We start from the raw sequence: 10,603 nt of genomic DNA, 5'->3' as shown, positions 1-10,603 counted from the left end.
TCGCATTTTTTAAGCTGGGTGCAAGTGTGCCAGATTCTATTTCGATTGAGTGGCTGGCATTCAGAAAGCCACATTTAATAGGATCGAAAGAAAAGAAATGTTACTTTTCATCACACAAGACAACAAAGAGAACCCAGGAAACGAAAATATTATTTCATTTGAACAAATTACAGTAAGACTCTCAGGGGCTCTTTCAGGGAGTAGATGAGGAAAAGCACTTAAATATCATTCCATCAAACTAAATTTTTAACTACAATTTTTTACAGATAAAATGTGTTGGGAGGATTCAAAGAAGATTAGAGCTCACCTAAGAAACAGTATTCAAATTTGAACAGCTAATGGAAGCCTGCAAAAACTGTTAATGTCTATATCTTTCCTCTAAGGGACTTAGATTTCAGTATTCTTATAAAAACACATTGAGCTGATTTCATTTTTGTGTCTCCACAGACTTCATTCTTGTAATTTCAGTAAGTGTTATAAATGTCATTTTAAGTATTATAATGCTAATCCCTACTGACAATAAGGTTCTAAAGCTCAGCTTCCATTACTAAGGTAATGTTTACCTCAGATAGCATATAATTGTTTGCTTTTTTCGCAGTAAATTCTCTGTTCCCAACTGCTTAATCAGCCATGGAAAAGAGAGAAGACTTTCATACTGTTTAATGTTCTTGTGATTACATTAGAGTACTGTGTAAACCCACATCAGTGGATCTTGGGAAACAGAATTTTTTTGTTTGTTTGTCCACAATTCTGAAGGCAAAGTATTTTGAGCAGTGGTCCTTGCAATAACATGAATCATTTATTAATATAAATATCATGGATATGGTATAAATCTTCTCTGCTCCTGAACTCTCAGGACATTTCTTCATTGCCTGAGTCGGAATCAGCAAGGACTTCCTAGAGCCTTGCTATAGTTCAAATAATGTACCATATTCCAGTCACAGGCAGTGTATTCCCTGCTCTCAACAACAGGAGACCACTATATGCTTTGTGTATGAGCTGTCTGCTGCATCACATCAACCTAAACAATATTTTATTATGCTTTATGAAAGTTTAAAACTTCTCTTCCTTCTAACACACTCCAGAGGATACAGATTAGGGTTGGCTCAAGGACAAAATTTGACCATTCTGTCCCTTCTGCCAGAAACCAGAGGCACTCATGAATGAAGTTGTGAAGGAGACTGGTTTTGTTCAGTGACAGGGTGTGTTTAGCAGCATGCCCATCGATAACCTCATTGATGAGGCAGCAGCACATAAACCCCTGCTTAGGTCTGTAGGAGCCAGGGGCAGAGTGGGAGCCCACAGAGGTCAGTGCTGGGGGGTGATGTGGGGGTGGTGCTCACCACAGGGCTGCATGGGGTCAGTGGATTGATCTTAGCATTGCCAACTAATATGTATTATGCTTGAGCAAGGTCCAAACCCATGTCCCTTCTCCCTTAGGTGAAAACTACACTAAAATTAGACCACTGTTTCAACATCCACCAGAGAGGTTCATCAACAGCTTTCCATTTCTTCTGTTAGTTGTGTCACTGGCCAGCTGGTGTTTTTGCAGAATTTTTTACTTGACTGACTTCCTCCATGCGCTTAGGTGAGCTAAAAATAAGATCTTCATGAACAAGACAGTGTATCACTTAACCAGCAATGCAAATACCTATAAGAGCTGATAATAAACATAAATTCATTGACAAATAATGTAGCTAAATACATTTCTACTTTGGACAAAGAGCACTGAAGTCTGTAGGAGCTCTGTCTGTACAACCATAACATGTCATGAGCTGATTACTCAGTGAACAGATGTGAACCTGGACACTCAAGTATCATCTTGGTGAGAAGATTGCCTTTGGGTTTCAGATTGTTTTAGTGCTTGGGGGCTTGGAAGGATCACAGTATGTGCCCAGGCCTTGTGGCTGTGGCCTTGCTGTTTTCAGCCCCTGCACTGCTGTCTGCCCACAGCAAAACTCTGAATTGCAGAAGGTCAGCTGGCTGCTGAATAACTTGGTGGCATTTGAGCCATGATGTCCAAATTACCTACACAGAGCCCCAGCCACTTGATGTGCACCAGCAGCATGTATTGTTCAACCTTTATTTCAGGGTTGCAACTCTAGACTAAGCAATCACCCTGCCTTTCTTAAGCAGAGATGTGGAAAAGGAATTAGAGATGCCCATGGTTTGCAACTCTGAGCAGTTCTGAATTGCACAGGGCTGGAGAGTGCATTGTGCTCCAGGCTGGTGGGAGGCTGAGGAGGGGGTCCATGTGCAGGCTGGCCCAGGGCATCCATCCTACCAGCAGGTGGGCAGGAGAATGTATCTTCTGTAGTATTTTTAGAGAGCTAAGTTAATATTTTAATGATAGATGGTTTGTTTTGATGAGTTTTGAAATGGAGCAGTGATCTTGGCTCTTTGAAGGGAAGTGATTGATCCTAAAGATTCTGCCTTTCTTTTTTTTTTTAAGAAAAAGCTGTGGTTTTATTTTCCTTCACATGATCTCTGTAAGGGGTCATTTTAGGGATGCATGAAACACACTTACAGAAGACAGGAGTAGGTTTTTTTCCCCAGTAAAATATTCAGCCAGTGCTCTTTGTCTCTCCCTGAGAACATTGCAGGATCCAGGAGCATTAAGTGAGCCACAGATGCCAAACCAGGGGGAAAAAAGAAAGAAACAAACTATATTTTCTGCTCATCTGTGGAGTGAGGATAACACAGGCCCAGAAGCACACGTTGTGAAGCAATTTCAGTCGTAGCTGAGTGCCTGTTTTCCCCTGGAGCAGAGACTGTAAAAACCTTAAAAACCTTGGTTTCTATTTCCTTAATATTCTGTTTCTGAAGAAGATATTGTGATGAAGAAAGAAAGAGAAATGCTCTTTTTAAAGGTTTTCTCATTCTTTTTAATTAGAAGATTTGGAGAAGATTTGAAGGAGGAGAACCACGGGCCAGCTTTTCAGTGTATTTGTAAGGCATAGATAAATATTTTATTTCAAGAGAATGGGACGTGAGCACAATAACTTGTATTTAAATCTGTTACACCTGGTGTAAATCTGGAGTAACTCCAACATTCTGAAGTCAGCATTCTTAGTCTGGGTTTATCTCTCTGTAATTGGGATGGGAGTCTGGCCCACTCTGCAAGAGACTGCAAAGAGCTCTTTACCTTGAAATCTATCCCAGTTAAATTACATGGGGCCACAATGTATCACCTACATCCTTGACTATTTTAATATAAAAATATAGTTTAAATCTCCCTGGATTTGCTGATCATCTTGGGATTTCTAAAGATACTGTTAGGCTGTAATACATGAAGAATATCAATGAAGAAAAAGGCCTATAGTCAACTTTTCTGTATTAGAATAAATAATTTGATTGTGGCATAGTTTTAGTGCCATGTAGCATGTTACTGGCAGCCACACCTCTGGGTCCACACCTTTGGGTGCACGCAGCCTGTGATCCCCTGACATGAAGGCACCACCTCTGACCTCAGGCTTGCAGGAAGTGCTTCCTTTAGACCTGTGTTTGTGAGTTTACAGCCTGTGGCCAGAGTAACGCTGTTCCACCTGCTTTAATTTAATTTTTTTTGCTGCACTTCGATTGCTTGCACTCTACTAAAGCATAAGGAAGGCCAAAGAGAAATAGTGGTAAAGACAAATTAGAGATATTTGGCTCTCTTAGTGGGTCATCTCCCGGGTGAGTTAAGCAAGGGCAGGGTACAGAGGCTCCATCTGCAGACGCCGGCGCTTCCTCTCCTCCATCTGCTGGGTGGACACCGGGCTCGGCTCGCTGCACAGCAGACGAAACACGGACGAGCAGATTTTTCCAGACCAACCCAAATGAATTTGACTAACCAACAAATGGCTCACTCGGCTAACGGGGAGGGGGCAGCCTGCACATCTATAGGCTGGGTGACCGTAGATAATTCATGCAACAGCCCAATGCCTTTCTTAACTCTGCTGTAAAATTGAGTGAAAATAACACATCAGTTACAGTGAGGTGTCGCATCTTAGCCAGTAATGAATGTTCTCTGGGCAGAGCAGACTGACCCTCTTATAGAATGGATGTGACAGAAGTATTGCTGTGGCAATGCAAGCTCCTCAGCTGACAACACAGGGTGCTTTTCTAAGCTAGTATACAAAGTAATGACCTCTTTAAAAATCGATTTAGAAATCTATTTATTTTTCTAGTAATATAAGGAGATATTCACTATTGTGAGAGGGGATAAAATTCTGATCCCATCAAAATAAACTGGAATATCTTGGTACAGCTTGGACTTTGTTTGGTTGGCTACAGAGACACTTTCTAAAGCTTTTCTTTTCCATAGAAAAATGGCTTTTCTTTTCTGGTCCTCAGATTCATAGAAGTAAATGCCTTGACACTTGTTTCAGACTTGTGAGAAACCTTAGTGTGAGATATGGTAAACAAAGATGAATGTACATGTATTTGTATTTTTTAAAAAGGCAGCAGTTCAGAGAAATCTGAGGCGGGAGGGAGACATGGAGGAACTCATCACTTTCCTAATAATTTTAATTAAAAATTTTATAAAGAATAAATCCTTCCACAACTCTGGTAACAACTGTATAAAAAGACATGTTAAAAATAATGCAAATGGGAAGAATAGTTTGCTGAATAAAAGGCTACTTTGCTGAGGAGAAATCACAACACTGTTTCAATGTGTGTTCACCGTCTACTCTGGAGTTTGTACAGAAAAGTTAACTTGGCAGCTAAATACTAGTTTGGAGTCCCTTTAGAATTATTTTACAAAGCAAGAAATGGTTCAGTTTTGAAGGCAGTAAAAAGGAAACTAATGCTTGTCACAGAAAATCTTTTTTATCATCTCCTTTTTTTTTTTAAGTGTTAAAAGCAAGTAAGCCCCTAGTGATCTTAAATAATTTGCGTAAGTACACTTAGCACATTCACTTCCTTGGGAGTGCTGATTGGGTACCAATATATTAGTCCCTTGAAAAAGGAGGAAAAGAAGATAATGAGAGGCAGGAATGGTACCTTCACGATAATTTCCTGGTATTCTGCTTTCCCCGGAGCTCTGGTGTGTGGGAGCGCTGACCACCTCGATCCTTGGGCAGATAATAGAGTCACTTAGGAAATGAGAGACGGCAAATGGCAATTTGAGGTGGGAGGGATGGCTCCAGCAGTAAATGGCATACATTAGGACAGCCTAATCACTTAAACGCAGCCTATTAGTAAGTTTAGCTGAAGATGTTAAAAGAATCCTTGCAGCCTCTCCGCTGGCATGTTTGGAAGGGAGTTCAGTTATGAGACTATTAAAATGTTATTTTGATAATTAAGCCCACAGCTGTTGTGAGGGCGTTGGGGGCACGAGCTGGCACAGCAGCCGAGCGCACCGGCAGTGCGGGGGACGGGCAGGGGGAGAGGAGAGAAGGGAGGAGAGGAGCCCTCGGGAGTTCCTTGGCGCTTGGGAGAGCTGGAATGGCCACCTCCACCACACAGCAGGCTCGGCTTCCCGCGGGAAGGTGCGAAGCCAGGAGGAGCTGCTGCCCTGCTCCGCCGGGATTTGCATCTCCACTTTCTGCAGCGTGGGCAGCTCTGTGTGGCAGGGCGAGAACGCGGCTCCCAGGATGAGTGGAGTTGGTTTGCTTTGGTGTAAGAAAGTGAGGCTGAGTACAAAACTTGTGTCTGAGGCAGAAGGGCTGCAGCCAGCGGCGCTGGCACTGATGGTGGGGAGGTGAGTGTCCCCACGCCACACAGCATGCAGGCAGCAGCAGGCAGGTGTACAGGAGCCCCCTGCACCTGCCAAATCCTGCACCAGGACATGGCATAAGGACAATATTTAGTGCACAGGATGTGCGGTGTTGATCTGCCCCTGGGGAATTCTGATCCTACACAGATGCTTACCTGAGTCAGTTCTTCAAAATTAATGGCAAAACTTTGTTTTTTTGGAAGTGGGACCAGGCCACGATTGTGTTCAGAGCACAGACACCTCTGTTCAGACAAACAAACTGGGTCAGCAGGGTCTGGTCCCTGGGAGTGACCCAGGGTTTGCTTTAGTACTTTAAGTGCTCACTAAATATGCAATAATAAACCCACAACCAATTTCACTGTGGCAGGCGATGTTAACTCTTTTGCAAACATACAGTTTGCATTATATTTTATATATACTGCTACAGAGAAAAACATACACTGTGCAATATGTGTACACAGTTTATCCCAGCCACCAAGTCCCCTCTTCTGAGTTAAAATTAGGATGATTTGCAGTGTTTATCCATATCGAGCAGGATATAATTGCCCAAATCAAGGCTGTCCATCAGGACAACCAGTAAATTCACCTCTTGTCTCTGTGTGTCAGTGGTAACCTTTCCACAATTGCTCCTCTACCCACACTGCAATGTCAGTTGTGGTCCCTTGTTGACTCCCTGCCTGCACATGCTCACTGCATACAGAATCAGACAACAATATGTGTGATTTTATAAAATAGACCACATAAACAGAATGTAAAATGGGGGAAGTTAGCCTTTTGATGAAAAGGGAAATGAAACCCAAGTATAGCTCTTGACCCTCTATCAAAAATTGTTGAACTTGCAACTTTTCAGTCATCTCCTGTTTCCCATGATTGCAAAAATGTCTTCAGTAACATCTATAATTTTTCTCAATTCATAAATCGTTGAACCAGGCCAGCTTTTAAAATATTATATATAACATCAACTATGTATCTAAATTAAATTATTTGTCAGCTCAGCTTTTGATTATCAGCTGGTTTATATATGATTATAGCTACTGTCAGTGTTGGTCTTTATTAAATCCAAATTACATTATTTTTTCTTCTTTTAGAAAATACAACAAAATGAAAGAAACAGCCCTCTAAAGTTTTGCCAGAATAGACAAGTATTACCTCACCTTCCTGGGAGGTCCATGCTGAAAATTAACTGATAGTTTCTGCTCTACCTGTGAGTGATCTATTTTAAAAAAAGTTCTCTAATCAGAATATATACTTTGAAGCACATGGAGCATTTCTGTATTTGATATTTCCACACAGCATCCTAAGCATCCTCTGCTCTGTGCCAAGCACATGGACAGCTGCAGTACCTGGGACACTGGCTGTGGCACGTGAAGGTGCAGGGCGGTGCGCAGTTTGTAGAGGTTTGCAGAAGGTGATGGGGACACTGCACAGGCAGTGTTTGTTGGAGCAGGTGACCCACCCTTGTGTGTCCTACCTTGATTTCATACAGGTTTGATTTCCTCCAGTTCATTGAGGTTATTTTTGCTATAGACTAGTGGCAGCCCTAAGGAAGTCAAGCAGGAACCTGGTACCAGCACGCACAACTGGGGCCAAGGTGTGCTTAGCAAGAAATTGTTCACACCTATGAAGTTTAGGAGAATCTGAACTTGAAATGTGTGAACCAAAACAAATCCAGGAAGGATTACTGTGGGGAGAATCTTGGACTTAGAGCCAGGCAGTGAGATTGTCTTAGTGTGAGCAGCTTGACCCCATCACAGGATGGAAAACCAAGATGCAAGGAGACCAAGGCAAAGAAAAAAGTTGTATTTAGGGCAGGAGATGGTTACAGCATGGGTCAAGGATTTCACAGGTCAGATGAAGTGAAAGGATAGATTTTTGTTGAGGAATAAGAGGGCTTAACACTACAATAGTATGTTATTACAAGTCTGTTGAACTTGTTTTTGCTTTAGGGTGTTTTGATTCCTGGAAAGCAAATTAATTACATAGTAACTCTGAAATCCTGGCTTCCTTACCACTAGGAAAAGGTTACTCTTCCCTTGTGGCTATTTCTTATTACCACCTTGTGATGATAAAGTATTTGGCACATGAAAGTCGGATGCTTTGGAGATTACTACATGAGTTATTAGCCTATCTACGTACCTGAAGTATTTGTAATGGTATTAATGCCTTCCACTGTTCAACCTTTGTAACAGGGAGCATCGCTTGACAATTGAGAGGAGACGATTCCTTTTCCCAGAACCGAGGCCACAATGTAACCTTCCAGTAACCTCACAAAGAGGCATCTTCTCACACATGGGCTAGACTCTTCTGTGCTGTTTATTACACCACATAGGCAGGGACTCTGCCCCTCTCAGTGATTTCTGTTACTGTCATTTCAGCTTATAGAAGACATAAGTGAAAGATGACACCAGAAAAAAAATATGAAGATTTTTTTGGGAAAAAACCCTCTAGGATAGCCATAGCATCGGGGCAGAAAGTGAATATGGTCAAGAAAAGAAATGGAATGTTCTCATTAGATCTATTTCTACACTACTTTCTGCTTAAAGAGAATATTAAATGTCCTTTAGGCAACATTTCCAAAGTACCTTTTCCTTTTTCTAGATGTTGTAATTAAAAGACATTCATTTGGTATATAAGTTAGGAATCACCTTTCTCTATGTTAATTAAAAGCTATAGCTTACTAGGGCTGCTAAGTACCCAGTTATTGGTGACTTTGGGGGTTTCAGAAATAGCGCTGGTCAGAAGTGCTGGGACCTTTTTGAAGCAGTCTCTTACATAACAAATATCTACATTATTGTTTTTTGTGGGGATAATGATTATAACCTCTTGTTCTGAAGGGGGTGCCATCCTTTGCTGCTTATGTAATAGCTGATGGCATCTCATTTAAATTAGATAATTTGTCCTCTTTATAGTGTCCGTAGGTACAACATTTATGTCTTTATAGGTGTTTTTTGCTGATTTGTGTGTGTGTCTATCTATCTATCTATCTATCTATCTATCTATCTATCTATCTATCTATCTATCTATTTATCTATCTATATCACACACAGCAGTCATTGTACAGCCCTAGCCATTTGTTCTGAGGAGGTGGGTGTGCTCTTTGAAGAGAGGAGGTCTAGCCATGTATTCTTCCTCCTCCCTCAGCTGTGACCCCTTGGACTGCCTGAAGCCATTAATTCTCCATTCCAGGGTACTGTGAGCACTGCATTTGTTGCAGTTCATGGCAAATATGTTCCTGTGACACAAAAGGATTCTGCAGTGAAATACTAGCCAAATATATGTTGGGTTTATTGTTTGTTTTTCAACTTCTAAGCCCCAGTGTAAATAAAAGAGCTGAAATGTTGTGCTGCATCTCCCCAGCTGAGGCTGGAGCGAGGCTGTGGCCATGCCCTTGCTGTGGAGGATGGCATCAGCCCGCGGCAGGAGGCAGAGCTGCCCCAGGGCCTGGCCTGCTTATCCCCTGGGGCTGCTCCTGCAGCAAGGATGCAGGAGGGCATCTCCAGCCTAGAAATGTCCCTGAAATTGTCTCAGCACCTGGAGATCTGCAGGGATTTGGCACAAGCCCAGCTCCTGGACTGCCTATGGATCTCTCTTGGGCTAAGGCAATGTCCACTCCTGGCTTATTTAGGCAAACAGAAGTGACATTCTGGAGAAACATGAATAGGCTTTTGTGCACTTCAGAAAAGAATTTTAACTTAACACCTTTTCTTTTTTTCAGGGTAGTGCAAACAGTTTGCCCCCAGATCTCAGGAGTTAGACTTTGTAGTGTCAAGGATTTCTTCTGTCGGTTTCTACTTAGGAAAGTGCCTTGAGTAGAGATCTCTGATTATCTGTTTTATTTGAATTACTGAAAGTCATATCCTGCAAACTGCTGAGTTTGGATGAAGCTAAATTTGTGTAATGAAAAATGACCCACTGTAAAGAAAATGCTGGGAATGGCTCCTCTGTTCAGCTCCGTGTAAGATTCTCAACAAGATGTTTCCATTTTTAATTCTTCCTATGCATCTGTGAAATAAAACATTACCTTTTAGCTTAGAGATTTCTTTGTCCTTTTCTCTTTTGCTTTCAGTGCTTAGGCACACAATTCCTAAGGCTCAGTTGCTAGGTATAAAAAATAGAATGCAATTTTCCTTCTCAGCAAAGGATTTCCAAAATTCTCATACCTTCCTTGAGCTACAGCAGAATAATGGGAGGCTGGTGGTGCTGTCGTGGTGCCATTAGCTTCGCTGTTCGGTAGCTGCACATCAGCACAGTAATCATTTTCAGATTTACAAGCATTAAATATTTTAATTTAATGCCTTGGCTCTCTTGTAATTCATGCACTTAATTATATGATAATTACTCAAATGAAAGAGATACAGCTGCTGTTGTATCAATTCTTCTAGGAATCTGCGATTCTGGAATTGGCCTTTGATTTCAGGGTTTTGTTTGCTGGCTTTTTTTTTCCCCTGGTCCTTTCCAAAGGCGAGTGGGCACTTACAGATTTTTTTTTTTTTTTTTTTCTTTTGAGTATGTGGACTAGAGGTGAATTTCAGGTAATGTTACTTTACTAGCTTTTTTTCCTGGAGCATGGCATACATTTGGCAGCTGAAAGACTGGGCACTGTGCTGGCTGTTTTTACTGCTCCTTGTGGATTACAGTCATTAAAACAGAGGAGCTAAGGCAAAGCTTCCCCAGTGCAGGACCCTGTTCCATTGCAGATGGCTGCAGAAGGAAGTGAACTGCAGGAAAGAGGTGTGTATTTGTGTACACGTGCACATAACTGTATAGAATTTAATACCTTCATAATGGGCCAGTTGCCCAGTGCAAGCACTGCACAAAGAAATCACATAATAAATTAAAGACAAGTATAAAGGTTCAACCAGGCCAAATAGACCACCAACAGGAACAAAAAGATTTGGCACA

At 41.7% G+C, this 10,603-nt stretch overlaps 1 protein-coding gene and 1 long non-coding RNA gene across 11 annotated transcripts in view; one reads left to right on the top strand and one right to left on the bottom strand.

The window, feature by feature from the left end:
• The window catches only part of ZNF423 (zinc finger protein 423), a 267,337-nt gene that overhangs the window by 203,165 nt on the left and 53,569 nt on the right, over positions 1–10,603 (top strand). The window lies entirely within an intron of this gene.
• On the bottom strand, positions 2,862–7,949 carry LOC147650843 (uncharacterized). The gene is made up of 2 exons (XR_015275583.1): positions 7,838–7,949; positions 2,862–5,943 (listed from the first exon to the last, which is right to left on the bottom strand). It is a non-coding gene; the product is annotated as an uncharacterized LOC147650843 (long non-coding RNA).

This window comes from Cyanistes caeruleus, chromosome 12, assembly GCF_971803275.1.
Source record: "Cyanistes caeruleus chromosome 12, bCyaCae1.hap1.1, whole genome shotgun sequence".
Classification (NCBI taxonomy): Eukaryota; Metazoa; Chordata; class Aves; order Passeriformes; family Paridae; genus Cyanistes; species Cyanistes caeruleus.
The sequence above is the reverse complement of the archived record's forward strand: the minus strand, read 5'-3'. Positions and strand labels throughout refer to the sequence as shown.